The sequence below is a fragment of the Triticum aestivum genome, chromosome 7A (assembly GCF_018294505.1).
Source record: "Triticum aestivum cultivar Chinese Spring chromosome 7A, IWGSC CS RefSeq v2.1, whole genome shotgun sequence".
Taxonomy (NCBI): domain Eukaryota; kingdom Viridiplantae; phylum Streptophyta; class Magnoliopsida; order Poales; family Poaceae; genus Triticum; species Triticum aestivum.
This window is the reverse complement of record NC_057812.1, coordinates 22,808,957-22,827,978: the sequence shown is the minus strand read 5'-3', so window position 1 is coordinate 22,827,978 and position 19,022 is coordinate 22,808,957. Positions and strand designations below refer to the sequence as shown.

General features: G+C 46.5%; 1 long non-coding RNA gene across 1 annotated transcript; it reads right to left on the bottom strand.

Moving 5' to 3' along the window:
• Positions 1-5,126: 5,126 nt before the first annotated feature.
• LOC123152426 (uncharacterized) lies at positions 5,127-7,220 on the bottom strand. The gene is made up of 2 exons (XR_006476188.1): positions 6,716-7,220; positions 5,127-6,181 (listed from the first exon to the last, which is right to left on the bottom strand). It is a non-coding gene; the product is annotated as an uncharacterized lncRNA (long non-coding RNA).
• Between the last annotated feature and the right edge of the window lie 11,802 nt (positions 7,221-19,022).

The following is a 19,022-nucleotide window of genomic DNA, read 5'->3' as shown; positions in this document are numbered from 1 at the left end:
ATGGGGAGCTCACCCTGCCGTCGCCACTGAGGAACGTGAGACGCTGTCCCCACATACCTCATCTTGGTGAATATTTTTTAAATACAAATAACTTTTTTAAATATATAGTGAATATGTTTTGAAATATATGTTAAATATTTTTTTGACATACACGGTTAAATTTTTAGAAATACATAGTGAACATCAAATATGTGTTGAACACTTTTTCAAATACAAAATGACCTAATGCAATGTGTACTACTCATGCGACAAAAAACATCTATCAGTATCTTTTAGTATACTTGGAATACTAAGCAGTAAATTCATGTTAGTAAATGGAAGACATTATTTATTTAAATGTGAACCATTAAAATGAATAAGAAACATTAAAATGCGAAATAAAGAAGAAGATAAGTGACATTAGAGTGTGAAATATTAAAAAGAAGAGGAAAATGTTAAGGATAATAAATGGTTAATAGGAGAAAATTAATATGGGTAATAAATGGATAGGAAATGAGTGGACACATCACGCATGTCAGCGGCCTCGCCCCCCATTTCGACGTAAACACAGCATCAAGGAATGATCGAACGATCAGGATTGCCCACCATACTAAATCAAACGGCCAAGAACGCTTAATTCGTGAGAGGGCAGGGATTAGGTGCAATTTTACTGTTCTTAATTTTATTACGCAATATCGCTTTGCTTTGAAAATAACCCTACTACGAAGACCTCATTAAACATGTTTTTTCCTTCACAATCCTCCGGTATTCCTCCTCATAGGCATGTCCGTTTGTTTCTCCCCTCTCTTTTCCTGGGCAGGTTAGTCCCGCGTTATGATGGCAACAAAGCAAACTAGAGATCTTCAAGATTATCCTTTGTGTTTGATGATATTCATGAGATGATGAAAGTCCATTTATGTTGGATTGTTCACATTAGACGTAGCCAAAATGCAGTTAGTCATTACCTTCACTTTGACAGAGTACATCTACGTAGTGCTGTGTGGCGGATCAGAACAGGTGATTATAGAGCTTATTTGTCACCGTGATTGTAATCTTTTGATCAATGAGCAATCAAGTTTTCCTCCCAAAAAGAGAGGAGAAATCAATTACGAGTAATAAATGGATAAACACGTGTCCATCGCCTACTGCCGCGTAGCCACAATTCCATACGACATGTCCGTTACACAATACTGGTTTGCTCCCAAAGACCGGATTTTATTTGTTCTTCATCCTCCAACGTTCCTCCTCCCCTTGCGCCTTCGTTTCTTTCCCACAGGTTTTGCTTGCCGTCTCCAGGAATTCGGGGCCCCGGTGCGAAATGCGAAATGAGGCCTAAAATTTAGCAAAAAAATTGTATTACTAATGTAATTAGACATAGTTTCACTTAATATATAGCTTCAAATATGTGTTATTTCATACAATAGTTGAAATATATATTATATAGTAATGCTAAAAGTAAATGTAGTATTGAAACAATAAACTTCTCTTTTGTGAATTGTGATAAAATAGTAGACTGAATGCATGTTCTACTGAAAAGCATCATCTGTCTAGTACTCCCTTCGCCCCGAATTACTTGTTGTAAAAATAGATAAAAATAAATGTATCTGAAATTAAAATACGTCTAGATACATTTATTTTCGCGACAAATAATTCCAGACGGCAGGAGTATTTCTTAAAATGAAATGTTTAAATCAATTGACTCTATTCTCACAAAATAAAAACTCATTAAGTCTTTCTTAGAATGAACACACAACAAAGAATTAGTGTTACAATAAGAAATTAGCTTACGGCTAGTGTGATAATCTTATTAATTTTGATTAAAATTAAGCGCATGCCGAATCGAGTAGCACTTTCGTAATATTATGCGTTGCTTTCGATACGGCAGGAAGACATCAAAAGAACCAAAAAGAGAACGATTGTAACAAAAATAATAGACCACGTGACACATATGATAAGCAATTCAAACAATTCAAAAAAAATAGTAATACCCTAACTAGTTTTTCGTTCATCTATTTTGATCCCAGGCGTATGGCTACGACTTACCATGAAAAATATTCTGCTACATTAAAGAAACAAGCACTCTCGCCCGAAGCGATTGGGCCCATTAGCGTAACTAGCCTGGCTCATTAATAGGCCAACGGAGGAGGGCCTGTTGGCTTGGTATTAGCGCTAAATCTAGTAGACGGAGGGCCTGTTACACGTTCCGCTTCTTGTGCAAGGTTGCTTCCGATTAAATCGGATCGAGCGAGCCATACGAAACGCATGAAATGCAGCTGTTACATCATTTTTCCTTCGATCGGGGTCGCACCGCTCGCATAGCCCTGTGGACGGGACTGGGTAGCGAATTCTCTGCTGCTTCGGGGCCATCGCCCGTTCTAATCAATTTGTTCCCTCTCCAATGATCGTCGATGTGTAGTTATGGCCAACACCGGTGTCAACAACGTGCCCGCCGCCAGCGAGTGGGGAGCCGACCCCTCCGTGGCCTCCGTGGAAGGTGAGGCGCAGTCCCCACTGCCCTCGTCCGGGTACAGCGCATACTCAGAATCGGAGGGGTGCCTGATTGGCGCCGAGGAAGGGGATGGATCAGGTGTGATGCCGGCACCCCTGCTGCAGTGCTGCTTGCTCAAGCGGCGGCGGCGGCAGTGTGGTCCCTCGCGTTCCGGTCTGCGTCAGAGTAGGGACTGGATCCGCGGAAGGGTATGGAGGACAACATATCGCTCCGTCCGGCCCGACGGCTCCCCCATTCACTTCTTGGCCGTCTTCGATGGCCACGGCGACCCCCCAGGTAACCTTCCACGCCACCTCCAGGTCTAGTGGTCGACACCATCCACGCCCTTTCCGCTATGCCTTTGATTTGCTCTCTACATGGTGGTACGGGTATCAGCCCTATGCAGGGGCCAGATGCACGTCATACTTGCGGAAGAGCTGGCCGGCGCGGCAACACTGCCTACCTGAAAGGAGCACCTATAAAAGGATGATGAGGCGGAGAGTCGTGCGTGGGAGGCGGCGCTGAAGCGGAGCTTCGAGCGAGCGGATGCGCTGGGAATGGGGCAGTCGGCATCGGGATGGCCCATCATGGGGTCCACCCAATAAGAACTAATCATTCCTAATTACATGTGAATTGTGTGCCACATTTCAGAAACTTGTGATTCTTCTTGAAGAGATCAACCTTTTTCGTGAAGTGAAAACAGTAGTAAAACAGGACATCCAAAATTCGATATTCAGATATGAAACTCTGCAATTTAATTTTAGAGGAAACAAATTGGCGGCAAAATGCACAATATGCAAATATTAGTAAGATTTTGAACTACTGGAGCTCTAATTATGATAACCAAAGCATAAGAGGGCAACTTCTAGGCTTCTAATCTGTCAATTTCTCAGATATACATAAAGGAGTTAGACCTGAATTTGTTCAACGAAGTAGCCGAATAGGGATGTTAACTATCAGATGCATCTGTGCAGAGTAGCATCCGACTAAAGGCTTGACAGCGGGCGAGGAACATTCTGGGAGAAATTGCACGGATTGTAGTAATATGTAGCACACTATATATACCTCAAATAGTTATTTTGCCATGCACTGGCACAATTGGCATCTCATATTTAACAGCCCAGTCCGTCTTGCTGATATGTCCTCCTTCCTGCACTATGTATTCAACTGGTGAAACGGAAATGAAAGCTCAATGGTGCCATTTTGTACATAATAATAAAATTTGTGGAACAGTGGTGAAAAATTGTGAACATGTACGTCTATCTAGAAGTATAACCACATCTTGCAACAAAAGATGCATGAAAATAGAAATGACACGAGATTACATTGTAATCGAACATAGCGGACGAATCCATCTATTGAAGAAGCAAGCAAGTATTCCGTGTGGAAGATGCTCTAACAATAATCAATCAAGCTGCTTGTAGTTGTAGTAGATAGCTAGCTTTGTATGTACAACCAATCAAGCTGCTTATGCTAGCTAGCTTAGCTTTGTACGTATGGACTACGCAATAATTGATCGGATTGAGAGACAGTTATCCACCGATGGGCTGGACTAACATGCTTAGTATACATAGAAAGAAAATGCAGTTTTGGAACACCCCCTTTGGCCTCCACGAGTAGGGCTGGACGTAACGAGCGGGCTTTTTGGCCCGCTCGTGGCTCGCTTGGTCTTGGCCCGCTCGGTCCTGGCCCGCTAGAGAAGAGGGTCGGTCCGATCTGCCAAATACGGCCCGAAAATTTGTCGGTCCGGTCCGGTCTTTAACCGGTCCGACCGAGAGGACCGAGGAAAAAAATGGCAGCGCCACCGCTGTTCGTCGTCATCGCGGCCAACGGTGAACCCCGGGTGAACCACCATGTCCCCAAGCTTCCCCACTCCTTCCTCCCTCTCCTCGCCATGCGCCATAGCCTCTCGCCGCCGGTCGCCGTCACTGTCGTGCATGCACCGCGGACGATCTCGCGTTCTCGACCCTTGCCATGGCAGCCGTTTCAGCACAGCACGCACGCAGGCCATCAACTGGGGGGAAAAAGCTCGATCGGCCGTGATTTTCGCGTCCAACAAATAAGGCAAGTATTTTTGGAAGGCGCAAATCGTGGGAGAAACGCTCTGCCTATAATCACGTGCCTTGATCCTACGCTGCCCTTTTCCTTTTTGGTGAAGCGTATGTTCAGGTCTACCCGTTGCTCTCTCTGTAAACCTTGCCTAGTTGTGTGCGTCTTTATCGCGTGTACATGATTAGTGGAGGTTAGCTCGGGAGTTTGTTGGGTTAGTGGCGGCACCTACATGTATATATCTTGTATAAATGAGCACCTCTATAACTGAATATGACTGTATTCAGTCCTGTTCGTGGGTTAACTTTCTGCACTTTTATTCAGTCGAACAAGAAATACGAAAGTACTCCCTCCGTTCCATAATATAGTGCCTATAGATTTTTACAAAAGTCAAACATTATAAACTTTGACCATGTTTATAGAGAAAAGTAGGTACATCTAGAATACCAAATGCACATCATTGGATATATCGTGAGTTATATTTTTAGAATGTATATGTTTGGTACTGTAGATGTACACGGTTTTCTCTATACACTTGGTCAAAGTTGGCAAAGTTTGACTTTTACAAAAATCTATAGGCACTACATTGTGGAATGGAGGGAGTACGAGAGAAACAAGGCTTGATCCGCAAATCGCGGCGCCATTTGACATTTAACTTCATGTCAGGTTTGATCCTCTAATTATGGCAACGCCCGCAGACAGAAAATCATGGGCTCATGCACGTCCCACATTAGTTGCATGGCTAACTGCCGCGACGCAGAGCGCACTTCCCGTGGCACATTGCCTACCTCCCCGCCGGCGCTCGTGCATGTCGCCCACCTCGCCGCAGCACCTACGCACGTCTCCCACCTCGCTTCTGCCTTTGCTCACAGTTTCTGTCACAACACCCATCCTCTTGCCGACGATCTGGTCACCACCGCCTCGCCATGACCACCATGGAAACAAGACCGCCGGTCCTCTCGGTCCAGCCCAGGCTTCACCGCCGCCGGTCCGGTCCCTGAAAACAGGCCCGCCACGCTGCTCGGTCCGGTCCGGACCTGACCGCAGGCGGCCGGTCCAAACGCCGGCTCGGACCGTGTCCACCCTGATCCACGAGACTCCGCCAGTGCTTCACTGGATCAGTTAATATGCAAGTTATATAAAGAAGACATATATCATTAGTTATAAGCCATTACTCGTTGCATGGGAAATACTTAGACATCACCATATGAATGCTACGACATGTTAACATGAAAATAACAGCTATAATATGAAATTCATAATAAATTTGTATCTGTTCTAGGAAGTCACAAATTTGACAACTAAAGCCATGGTGCCAATGTTTGAACTAACCACCTTAAATCTTCTTTCTAATTCTACCACAAAAGAATTCTAGTCATAGCATTTTTTTCTCAACCACATTGCATCTTCTTCCTGTGTGCTTCCTATGCATAAAACAACGCTGGACGTTTCACCTGAGATGCTGCTACAGTCCCATCTAACCATATCTGGGTGTCATCATTTTCCTTAACTTCACCTGATATATGGGTGCAGATTGATGCAGACATCTCCACACCTAAGTTTTAGCACACCTTCTCCATCACATACGTTTCTCTGTGGTACTCCTTACCATGTACGTTTCTCTCTGGTAGTCCTTACCATGGACCTCTAATCCACGACCTGGAGCTGCACCACAATCTTCAAACGGTTTATTTTCAGAGCTAAGGAGCAGAAGCAAGGAGAGTATGTCCATATCCTTCAGATGTCTCAACTTATAATCCATTAATATCGAAACATAACTTGAGTAATAGTGGGATAAATAAAGTAAATTTAAAATCCTCTTTTGCCTAATAGTGTAATAGTGGGATAAATACAGAAACTTTAATTCATGTTTTGCCTAATTGCATAAAGTAGTAGTCAGATCTAAAAATCAAGCATCAACTCCTTTGTCATGTAAGCATAATGCAATTGCGCAAAGAAGCTGCTAGATTGTTGACAAGCTATGAGACTTTGATACTGAACGATGCTTCACACTCAATACTCATCGATTAATTTGTAGAAGAAACAATTTCCTTTCAGCAATAAGAAAAATTGTAAGTCCATACTTAGCTCTGCAGAAAAGGTGCGCAATACATATAGAGCGTGGACATCTAGAGCTTTGCTTATGCATCCTGCCTAGATAGATTAACAATGAGAGCATCAACAGATTGCATAGAGCACCTGACCACTGCCGAACCCCTCGCCGGCGCCCTTCTCATCCCAACCCCGCGTGTCTTCTCGGACCCCAACCGTCATTGCTACTCCAAGAAAAGCTCAAGCCGGAGCCCCCGCCGAAGAACACTCTTGGCTCCGGTGCGGACTTCGCTGCCTTCCTGCCAGAGCTCCTGCACCGGGTGCTGTCTGCTGTTGGCATTACTGACATCTGGGCCGTCTGGGCCGCCAGTCGTGCATGCCAGCACACGCTATAGGGGTAGGGGAAGGAGGAGACGGAGGTGAGGAGGGAGAGTTGCTGGGCGGCGGGTCTGCTACATCGGAGGAGTTGGCAGGAGAGGCATTGCAGACACCGCGGACGGCCGGTGCCGGCGACGTACTTGTCGATTTCAGCGCCGTAGGAGATGGGATAGGGGCAGGAGGAGACGATGGGGAGGAGGGGAGGTGGAGGTGGGTGTGGCGGCGAGCCTGCTGCGGCAGATAGGAGTTTGGATCGGACGACGCCGGTGGCGTGAAGAGCGGCCGCTGCCACTTTGGTTCTACTAGTTTTTTCCAGAAGGCTCTATTGCTTGGCCGATTGGATAAGGTGGGACTGGATGGAGATGAACAAAGAGAACGGGGGGTTCTTTGTAAATGTGAAGTGCGGTTGTCTTCTATGCGTCGGATGCAGATCAGACGATCGAAAGCGATGGATGGCAGGCACACCATCATCACCAGCTCGCATTTTTATAGGAGTAGAGATAGAGATGTGTTGAACACATTTTCAAATATCTGTTGAACACCATTTCAAGTACATGATGAGCACTTGTTTGAATAGACAGTGAATATATTTTTTCATATACACGATGAACCTTTTTTTTCATACTAGTGTGGCACAAAAACACTTTACGCCAGAACTTTTTTTCTTCATCCTCCAGCCTTCATTGTCTTGTGCCCTTCCTCGCGTCCATTTCTTTCTTTCCTCTCTCTACCTCTACACCGTCTCTCTTCCAAGACAGGTTACTTTGTTAGCTCGTAAAATATTAGTATCACGTCCATTATAGGGTACACACGTTATACTCAACCTTCTCCTTCGTGCGATAACCAATAAGCTATCCATTTCTACTAGACGCTTTCTGAGTAGCTAGCAACCAAAACGGCTTAAACCTTCATTTAACAGTTGACACCTCTTATATATATGGTTGTCTGCAAACAACCGGCAAGGTAACCCACTTATATTTGTAGAGTCTGGATGTTCTGTACAAGTCGATCTTTTGTGATCTTGTTGAGCACGACGAGGCCCCATCAGTTGTGGTGGATCATGTTTTTAGGAGTTGTCTCATGTCTGCTTTGGCAGTTGACTTAGAAGCAGCGACGGCGCATATATCTGGCGCTAGCCGGAGCTCTAGGACCTTGAACAAAACAGGATCTGGCTAGCTAAGGCGCAGACATACTCCCTGGAAAGTAGCCGCCGAGGGGCGGAGCGGCGACGGCGCATGCATCTGATGCTAACCGGAGCTCTAAAATCTTGAACAAAATGAGATCTAGCTAGCTAGGGCGCATACATACTCACCGGTCAGTAGTTGCGGAGATGACGAGGGGTGCTCTAAGGCTTCCCTGGTAGCGTCGTCCTACAAGGTTGTCCTTACGGCTAGGCCTGCAAGAACAGCTCGAGGCTCGTGAGCTGCTCGAGATCGACTCGTATTTTGGTTTGACTCGAGATTGACTCAAAAAGAAATGTGCTGAGTATGAACACTTTATGTAGCTCTCGATAGAGAAACATGCTAATCTTGAGCCAACACTGGCTCGCTCGATTTTAGCTCGATAGCTGGATGTCATATAATTATACTAAACAATCTTGATACATACTATTAAAAGAAAATAGAATAAATTATTGCCATATCCTTTGTGCATGATTTTTTTTTCAATTTTACCTAGTAGTAATCTTGGAAGACTAATTAAGCACGGAGAAAATTCAGCCAAAATATGGTACTTGGTTAGTCGTGTGTTAGTCGTGTGTTAAGTATCCTATTATTCTCGGCCAAAGTTTGAGAGCGGATGCACCTCCATTTTTCTATCTTTCTAATTCATGCACGACCCCTAGTTATCAAGAGCTAGTCTTCAGTTGAGAGAGAATAAGTCAAATTTTATAGTGATTTCCTATGTTGTGTTGTGTCCTACCATTTTGAAAAATTGCCTTAGATTATCAATAAAATCATTTTATTTAGATCGAAACTAACTCGAGATCGATACAAGCTGAGCACAAGCCAATTTCTAAAGCAGAGGCCGGTCCAACTCGCTCGAACCCGACTCTTTTGCACCGGTCATACGCCTAGATGAGCGTGCGGGACCCGGACTCTGGTCAGCGGAACTCGGCGCCATAGACGGCAACGGTGGAATGGAACCTTGACGCGTGGTCAGGTCCCTCGCTCCGGTCGGTGTAGGCCGGCGTTGCCCACCGCCGCTACTGGCACGGATTGTTCAGACTGAGCTTGTACATCGTCGATCGCGTCGCGTAGGAGCGGGCTGGATCAGAAACAGGAAACGGGGATTGAAGATGGGAAGGAAAGGGTTTCCTCGGGGCTTCGATCTGATCTGCGCGCAGCTGCGTTCCGACCGGCGTCGTGTGCACTAATTGGACGCGCCAGCCAGCACCATCGCGTTCCTTTCTTTCTTTGGTTTTGGAAGTTTGCTGACAGCTTTGCGCATGTTGGGCGCTGTCAATTCCAATTAATGCCGTAAAACCGGAAGGTTTTTATTTCTCCCGTTTCCCGTTTTTATGCGTTCCTTTTAACAATTTCAAAATACATATATACCTCAGTCCAGCTCGAGGAATTTTAAAATTTCAAGATTTTCAATGGACATGAATTTTGTTTGGGGCATGGTTCGACACACGCACTTGTTATGAATAGTAAATTCAGAAAAAACTACTGATTTTTTTTCAAAAATCTGAACTTTTTTCGCATACATGATCGACCAGTTTACTCGCATATGAAATTTCACAAAGAAATGACACCCACTGCATTTTGTGGCGTCCCTACACATAATCGGAGGGTTCAGTGGCGTCCCTAAATTACGGAGGTCCCGACACAACTCATCGAGGTGCTACACGTAATCGGAGGGTTCAGTGGTGTCCATAAATTACGTCGAGGAAGGAGGTGTCTCGAACGTGTTGGCAGCGCCCAGAGGCGGAATCAGGATTTCTCGAAGCCTAGGGCTAAAGCTAAGCGGCTATAAATAACGTCAATACCACAACCTACAAAAAATCGCCAAAAATAACACATACAATTGAATGTTAGAAGTACACCATAAATTTTGATAAAGAGTAAAACATTATTTCCTTATTGCCACAAGAGCAATTTCAATAAACATGCCATCGATCTAACAAAGTGCATCATTGCAAACCGTGATGCCAAATAAATGAAGGCTTGCTTTGAGACAGATCATTTCTTCATCGGCAATAGTAGAAGGACCTGGAGTTGTAAACATAAAAATGAGTATTTAAAATCAAGAAATAGAGATAAACCAAGTCGACTGTTCATTTGCCATTTTGGAAAACAAGACCATATGAACTGTCCAGGTCCTCTTCATCTTGATTTTCTATTTCTTTTGTTAACAAATAACAACGAAACAAATTGACTAAAGCAATGCAATTACGAAGTCGTTGGTTTTGGCTGACAAAAAGAACTATGGGAAAATGTTAGTACTACCTTTCAGCCAGTTGTGGAGATCTGGAGATGTACTGATGGAATACAGAGCAGAACAGGAGCGTGAAGCGGGCTACTCCAACAATGCGTGAGATCCGTGATTCGGAGCACCGGCCGCCTCCGCGCGGTCTAGTGGATCGAGTAGTCGACGAGACGGGGAGAGTTGGCGGCGCAGCATGAGAAATTTTTTGGGGGTAGATCTGGAGAGACAGGCGTTAGAGAATGGGAGCGATCGTGCATCGTTCTTGGTGGCGATTTTTTTTAGAGCCGGGTGGCGATTTATGGAGCGATCCGGTCGAGGCGCTACCAATTTCTGCAGCGATCGACCAGACTGGGCTTGTGGCGCTGAAGAGCTCGGTGGGCTGAGGCCTGGGGCTGGGCCTCTCCAAGTCTTCGAAAATGGAAATTTACTGCTGCATATATAACTTATTAGATGGGCCATGCCTGGGGCTATAGCCCCAGTTGCCCCAGACCCAATTCCACCCCTGGCAGCGCCCCTACTACAAGCTGAAGCGGCAGCGGCGGCAGTATGGCCAACGGCTTTCGAGGCGACGTCGGAGCTTGTGCAGGTTCAGTGGAAGATGATGGTCATTCTTATGCATAACTGTTTTGACAAATATGTGATGCAAACTTTTTCAGAAATTTGTGATTAACATTTTTTAAGTACACGGTGAATATGTTTTGATCCGGGCGCCGAGATCCCCGAGCCACCTTCTGCGGTGCCCGCGCGGACTTTGCCGGTGGCCGTCTCTGGTGGCGACGAGGGAGGGAAGGGGGATGAGGGGAGGCGGCGCGATGAAAAATCAAATCGCCCCCGAGGCACCCGGGAGGCGACGCGAGGGCCGCATGGGAGGGAGGGCGCCATGGGCTATGCTATGTTAGTTTGATTAATGAACAATCAAGTTTTTTTCCTAAAAAGAAAAGAAGATAATAAGTGGAAGATACTCTCTCCGTCCCATAATATAAAAGCATTTTTTACAGTAGAGTAGTGTCAATAACGCTCTTATATTATGAGACGGGGGAGTAGAAGATAATGATGCCGAAGATTACGAATTTGAGCTTCATGCATGGATGCAGCTGGAGCCACTGGTTGGGATGGGGGCGGGAGAAGAAGTGTGCGCCTCCGCAGACGGGCAGCTGCGCGTACGGGGAATGCTTGCCATGCTGTGGGGTTTGGATACAAGTAGTTCTGAGGCACACTCATAAAACAAGTACTCCCTCTGGAAGAAAAGATAAAAGTCGCTTAGATCTCTTATGTTTATTTACGGAAGGAGTAGCGCCTAGGTAGAACAAAAAAAAAGGAAGTACTGCCTAAGCCTGGCATCGGGACGACTTTGCGACCTTAGTCAACGACAACGTTGCAATCAGGAACGGGCCGAACGACCTCCAACAGACAAGAGACAACAAAGAATCTCAGACAACGACCTCACAGAGACTCACGGAAGAGCAAAAATAACAACGGGAACTTACACATATCACGAGGCCTAGAGTAGACACGGTTCTCTATAGAAACGCCACCTCTGCTACACAGATCACTGTAGACGACGGACAGCCAAAGCGCCATTCCTCGGCGAAATAATTCCGATGCCCCAGATCAGATCCCTGGGAGCACATGTCAGGCCCGAACCGCCCGTAATACCTTCGTGAACTCGTAGACCCAGGCGTGCACGGTCATGCCTTAGATCGGCCCTAGGCCAGAGCACAGCGGAGAATATTTTAACGACCCGCGGACCGCCGCCAAGCAAACTAATCTCTATCTCCGATCCACCACAGTTCCGTTAACTAAAAGGTGATTATCAAGGAGACCGGTGGAGGATTTAGCAAACCTTGGGGTGAGGGTCAGATTTACCTACACTTTAGATGCATACATACACGTTTTGTTTCCATGCATTAACATTGGTTTTGTACATATCTATCTTATACAATATACAAAGAAACAAAAGTATGTGGTGAACACTTTTTAACAAATATGTGATCTATATTTTTTTTCAGAAATATGCTATGAACATGTTTTTTTGCAAATATGTGATGAACAGTTTTTTAGAATTATGCGATGGACAATTTTTAAAGTACAAGGTGAATATTTTTTAAATACAAATGAACATTCTTTAAATACGGAGTGAATATGTTTTGAAATATACGTTGAATATTTTTTGACAATGCGGTTAACATTTTTGAAAATCACGATGAACTTCAAATATGTGTTGAACACTTTTCAAATACAAGATGAACATTTATTCAAATATGTATTGGACACTTTTTCAAATATCTGCTGAACACCTTTTCAAGTACATGATGAATACTTTTTTGAGCGCATGATTAATTTATTTTTTCAAATACATGATGAACTATTTTTCCATACGAGTGTGGCACAAATACACTTCCCACCGGAACTTTTTTCTTCATCCTCCCAACCTTCCTTGTCTTCTGCCCTTTCTCGCCTCTGTTTCTTTCTTTCCACTCTTTTTTTCCATACAAGTATCAGAAACAACGTTTAGTTTGAAAGATATCAATCATTCAAAATATGGAAACAAATTTAAACACGTGTCATTTAAATGGGGAGAGAGAATACATGCAGTGATCATTCTCTGAATCTTAAAGATAGACAACGAATGGCGAGTGCTCTGAACGCGGGACCAGCCTGAGAAGGACGAAAGAGATAAGGAGAAAATCATGACACACTAATCAAGAGCAAGCAATGGATACTGTAGATGAGAAGTGTAGAACGTAATGATCAAACGTGTAGACAAACGGCCGAAATTGAACAAACACTAGATCCAAACAGATCCATAGAAGACATGCACCAATAGAATCTTGAGAGATCCGACGAAGACAACTCTCAGATGCCCTTCAACGATGCTAGACACACCTTCAGGATGAGAATGGGATGTGGGTGACATAATGTCTCTGAATTTGGATATCTCGCTATCTTCTAGTACATGCGACAACAATAAGTAAATTATCAACAGTAAATAGAAGATATTGTCTGAGAAAGAGAAAAGAAAGAAGCAAATAATGAAACACTAAAAAGAAGATATTGAAGATGCAGAAGAAATGCTTCAGGACATGTCAGCGGCATAAAAATAGGAGAAAATATTCTAGGAATCAATAGGAGAAATGATAAATGAAAGATCATATTTTTTATTTTTGAGTTGGGAATATAGTATTATTTGAGATCGACCATAAAATAGGAGAAAATAATGAAACATTAAATGGAGAAACATTAATTAATTAAAGTAGTAATATGGATAAGAAAGACACTTGTCCGACGCCTGCCACCTATAGCCCCAATTCATACACAAAACTGCTTCGATCGCTAGTACGAAAAATTGGATAAAGCAGAGAGTGCTCCAGTCTTCCTCCTCCTCTTCCACGCCCGTTTCTTCCCCGCAGATTGCTTGGTAGCGAAGGCTTTGCCGAGCTGCAGCCCGCAGGCATTGTGCTCAACCAGCTTGCCCCTTCGTGTGGTCGATCTATGCTCTGTACTCTGTAGTTATGGCCTGCGCCGCCGGCGAGTCAGGAGCCAACTCTGCCGTGGTGTTGGAGGAAGGTGAGGTCTAGTCCTCACCTCTCTTGTCCGGCTACCACGCATCCTCGGAGGAGTCGGAGGGCTACGTCACCGGCGCAGAGGAAGGGGAGAGCTCCCACGCGGTGGCGGCTCTCTACAGCCCGCTGAAGTGACGGCAGGAGCTGTGTGGCCCATGTGGCCCATTGGTGTTCGGGTCGGCATTGGAGAAGGGGCTGCGTGGGTTCTTCTGCGCCTAGGCCAACGCCTCGCCCATGCACTTCTTCGCCTTCATGGACGGCCACGGCGGCCTCAAGGTAACCTCCCCTCTCCTCACCTAGTCATTGCTTCACTTGGCTCGACTACGACACCTTCCATGCCATATCTAGGTCGAGTACTCGACACATGTGCACCCTACCTTACACGTTTGATTTGCTTGGTATATGGCGACGCAGCTGTCGGCCCTGTGCAGGGAACAGATGCACACCATCTTGGTGGAGGAGCTCGCCGGCCCGGAAAATGACGAAGAGGCGGAGTGTCATGCGTGGGAGGTGGTGCTGAACCGGGGCTTCGAGCGGGCGGACGCACTGGGGATAGGGCTATCGGAATTGGGATGGCCCATCGTGGGGTGCACTGCCGTGGTGGCGCTTCTGCACCGCGGTAGCATCCTGGTGATCAACTGCGGCGACTCCCGCGCCATGCTATGCAGCGCCGGTGATGCCATCCCGTTGTCCGAGGACCAAAGGTGATATTAATCGCCTCATGTGCATTGTATTTTTCTCCTTTGGACAAATTTTGAACTTCATGAGGAGTGGATACAACTGGAGCGGGCAGACGAGAGGGCGTGCGTCAAAGGCGGCCGGAGGCAAAGTGTGGGGCTCCAACGACAGGCAGTTGCGGTATTGGGGGACTTGCACACGCAGTTTGGTTCTTATGCACACGCTTTGTACTACGCTTTAAACTATGCTGTAAACATTTTTGAAATACACGAGGAACATCAAATATGTGTTGAACACTTTCTCAAATACAAGATGACCATTTATCAAATAAGTGTTGAACACATTTTCAAATATCTGTTGAACACCTTTTCAAGTACATGATGAACACTTGTTTGAGTAGACGATGAATATATTTTTTCATATACACGATGTACCTTTTTTTCCATACGAGTGTGGCGCAAAAACACTTCACGCCAGAACTTTTTTTCTTCATCCTCCAGCCTTCCTCGTCTTGTGCCCTTTCTCGCGTCCATGTCTTTCTTTCCTCTATCTACCTCTACACCATCTCTCTCCCAAGACAGGTTACATTGTTGGCTCGTAGAAAATATTAGTACTCACCAGAAAGTAGCCGCCGAGGGGCGGAGAGGCGACGGGCGCATGCATCTGGTGCTAATCGGAGCCCTAAAATATTGGACAAAATCAGATCTAGCTAGCTAGGGCGCATACATATTCACCGGCTAGTAGTTGCAGAGGTAACGAGGGGTGCTCCAACGCTTCTTTGGCGGCGACGTCCTCCAAGGCTGCCCTTGCGGCGAGGTCCTGCGCCTGGATGAGCGCGCAGGCCCCGGACTCTGGCGAGCTGAACTCGGCGCCGCCGATGGCAACGCTAGAATGGAACCTTGACGCGTGGTCAGGGCCCTCGCGCGGTCGCGCTGGTCAGTGTAGGCCGGCGTCGCCCACCGCCGCTGCTGGCACAGGTGGTTCAGACTGAGCTTGTACATCATCGATCGCGTCGCGTAGGAGCGGGCTGGATCAGAAACAGAAAACGGGGATTAAAGCTGGGAAGGGAAGGGTTTCCTCGAGGCTTCGATCTGATCTGCGCGCAGTTGCGTTCCGACCGGCATCGTGTGCACTAATTGGACGCGCCAGCTAGCACTACCGTGTTTCTTTCTTTCTTTGGATTTGGAAGTCTGCTACTTCTAGAAGGTTTTATTTCAATTCCAATTAATGCCGTAAAACTAGAAGGTTTTTATTTCTGCCATTTCCCATTTTTTTATGCTTTCCTTTTAACACTTTCCAAATATGTACCTCAGTTCAGCTCGAAATTTTAAAATTTTGAGATTTTCAATGAACATGAATTTTGTTTGGGACATGGTTCGACACACGCACCCGTTATGAATAGTAAATTCAGGAAAAAATATACTGACTTTTTTTCCAAAATATCTGATTTTTTTTGCATACATTATTTACCACTCTACCCGCATATGAAATTTCAGAAAGAAATGACACCCACTGCATTCAGTGGTGTCCCTACACATAATCAGAGGGTTCAGTGGCGTCCCTAAATTACGGAGGTGCCCACACACCTCATCGAGGTGCTACACTTAATCGGAGGGTTCAGTGGCGTCCCCAAATTATGTCAAGGAAGGAGATGTCTCCAACGTGTTGGCAGCGCCCCTACAACGAGCTGAAGCGGCAGCGGGGCCAGTATGGCCAATGGCTTTTGGGTCGACGTCAGAGCTTGTGCAGGTTCAGCGGAAGATGATGGCCAATGCATAACTGTTTTGACAAATATGTGATGCAAACTTTTTCAGAAATTTGTGATTAACATTTTTTAAGTACACGGTGAATATTTTTTAAATACAAATAACTTTCTTTAAATATGCAGTGAATATGTTTTGATCCGGGCGCCAAGATCCCCACCGTCACCTTCCCCGGCGCCCGCGCGGGCTTTGCCGGTGGCCGTCTCTATTGGTAGGGAGGGAGGGAAGGGGGATGAGGGGAGGCGGCGCGACGAAAGATCAGATCGCCCCTGAGGCGCCCGGGAGGCGACGTGAGGGCCGCATGGGAGGGAGGGCGTCATGGGCTATGTCAGTTTGATCAATGGGCAATCAAGTTAAAGAAAAGAAGATAATAAATGGAAGATATAGAAGATAATGATGCCGAAATATTAAAAAAGAGGAGAAATTAATTACGAGTAATGACTGGATAAACACATGTCTGTCGCCTGCAGCCGCCTAGCCATAATTCCATACATCGTGTCCATTACACAAAACTGGTTCCCTCAAAAAGACTGGATTTTATTTCTTCTTCATCCTACAGCTTTCCTCTGCCCCCTTGTGTGTTCGTTTCTTTCCCACAAGTTTTGCTTGGTAGCGGATTATCTGCTACTTCAGGGCCCTCGCCCCGTTCTAATCAATCTGTTCCCTCCCTTGGTCGTCGATCTGTAGTTATGGCCAACGCCGGTGTCAACAATGTCCCTGTCGGCGGCGAGTGGGGAGCCGACCCTGCCGTGGACTCCGTGGAAGGCAAGGCGCAGTCTCCACCACCCTCGTCCAGGTACAACGCATCGTCGGAGTTGGAGGGGTACATGGCAGCAGGCGCCGAGGAAGGGGATGGATCGGGCGTGGTGCCGGCGCCCCTGCTGCAGTGCTGCCAGTTGAAGCGGCGGCGGCGGAAATGTGGTCGCTTGCTTTTCGGTCCGCATCGGAGCGGGGACTGGATTCGCGATCGGGTATGGAGGACACCATATCGCTGCGCCCGGGCCGACGGCTCCCCCATGCACTTCTTTGCCGTCTTCAACGGCCACGGCGACCCTCCAGGTCTAGTAGTCGGCACCATCCACTCTCTTTCCGCTACACCTTTGATTTGCTTGCTACGTGGTGGTGCAGTGTCGGACCTGTGCAGGGACCAGATGCACATTATACTTGCGGAGGAGCTGGCGGCGCGTCAGAAAAGGATGACGAGGCGGAGCGTCGTGCGTGGGAGGCGGCGCTGAAGCGGAGCTTCGAGCGGGCGGACGCGCTCGGGATGGGGCAGTCGGCACCGGGATGGCCCATCATGGGGTCCACCCACCGCCGTGGTGGAGCTCCTGGTCCGCGGCAGAATCCTCGCCGCCACCTGCGGGGACTCCCACGCCGTGCTCTGCTGCGCTGGTAACGCCTTGCCACTTTCCAAGAACCACAAGGTGAGATTAATTGCGTCATGCGTATTGCCGCCTCCGCAGACGGGCAGCTGCTTTCCGAGGCGCACCCATACAACAATTACTCCCTCTGGATGGAAAGATAAGAGTCGTTTAGATCTCTTATATTTATTTACAGAGGGAGTACAGCCTAGGTAGGCCAAACAAAAAGAAGTACTGCCTAAGCCTGGCATCGGGACGACCTTGCGACCTCAGTCAACGACAACATTGCAATTAGGAACAGGCCGAGCGACCTCAGACAGACAAGAGACAACAATCAATCTCAGACAGCAACCTCAGAGGGACTCTCGGAAGAGAAACAAATAACAACGAGAGCTTACACATATCACAAGGCCTAGAGCGGACACGGTTCTCTATAGAAACGCCACCTCTGTTACACACATCACCATAGACGACGGACAGCCAAAGCGGCCGGCCGTTCCTCGGCGAAATAATTCCTGCGCCCCAGATCATATCCCCAGGAACACACGTCAGGCCCGAAATGCCCGTTGTACCTTCGTGAACTCGCGGACCGAGGCGTGCGCGGCCATGCCTCGGATCGGCCCGGGGCCAGAGCATAGCGGAGAAACTTTTAATGACACGCGGGCGGCCGCTAAGCAAACGAATCTCTATCTTCGACCAAAGTTCCATTAAATAAAAGGTGATTATCAAGGAGACCGGTGGAGTATTTAGCAAATCTTGGTGTCAGGGTCAGAGTTACCTATACTTTAGATACATACGTCCATGTTTTGTTTCCATGCATTAACATTGGCTTTGTACATATCTATCTTATACTCCCTCCGTCCCATAATGTAAGACGTTTCTTGACTCCAGTATAGTGTTAAAAACGTCTTATATTATAGGACAGAGGGAGTACAATATACAAAGAAACAAAAGTATGTGTAGAACACTTTTTATGAAATATGTGATCCACATTTTCTTTCAGAAATAGGCAAGAACATGTTTTTTTGCAAATATGTGATGAACATTTTTTTAGAAATATGCGATGGACAGTTTTTAAGTACACGGTGAATATTTCAAGATACATGTGCTCGATCCGTGCGTTTCTTTATACACAAAACTGTTTCAGGAGCGCTCCAGTCTTCCTCCTATGCTGCGTGGGTCTTCCTCCACAAAAATTAGGAGAAAGTACAGCTGAGCGCTCCAGTCTTCCTCTGTAGTTATGGCCAGGGCCGCCGGCGAGTCGGAAGCCAACCCCGCCATG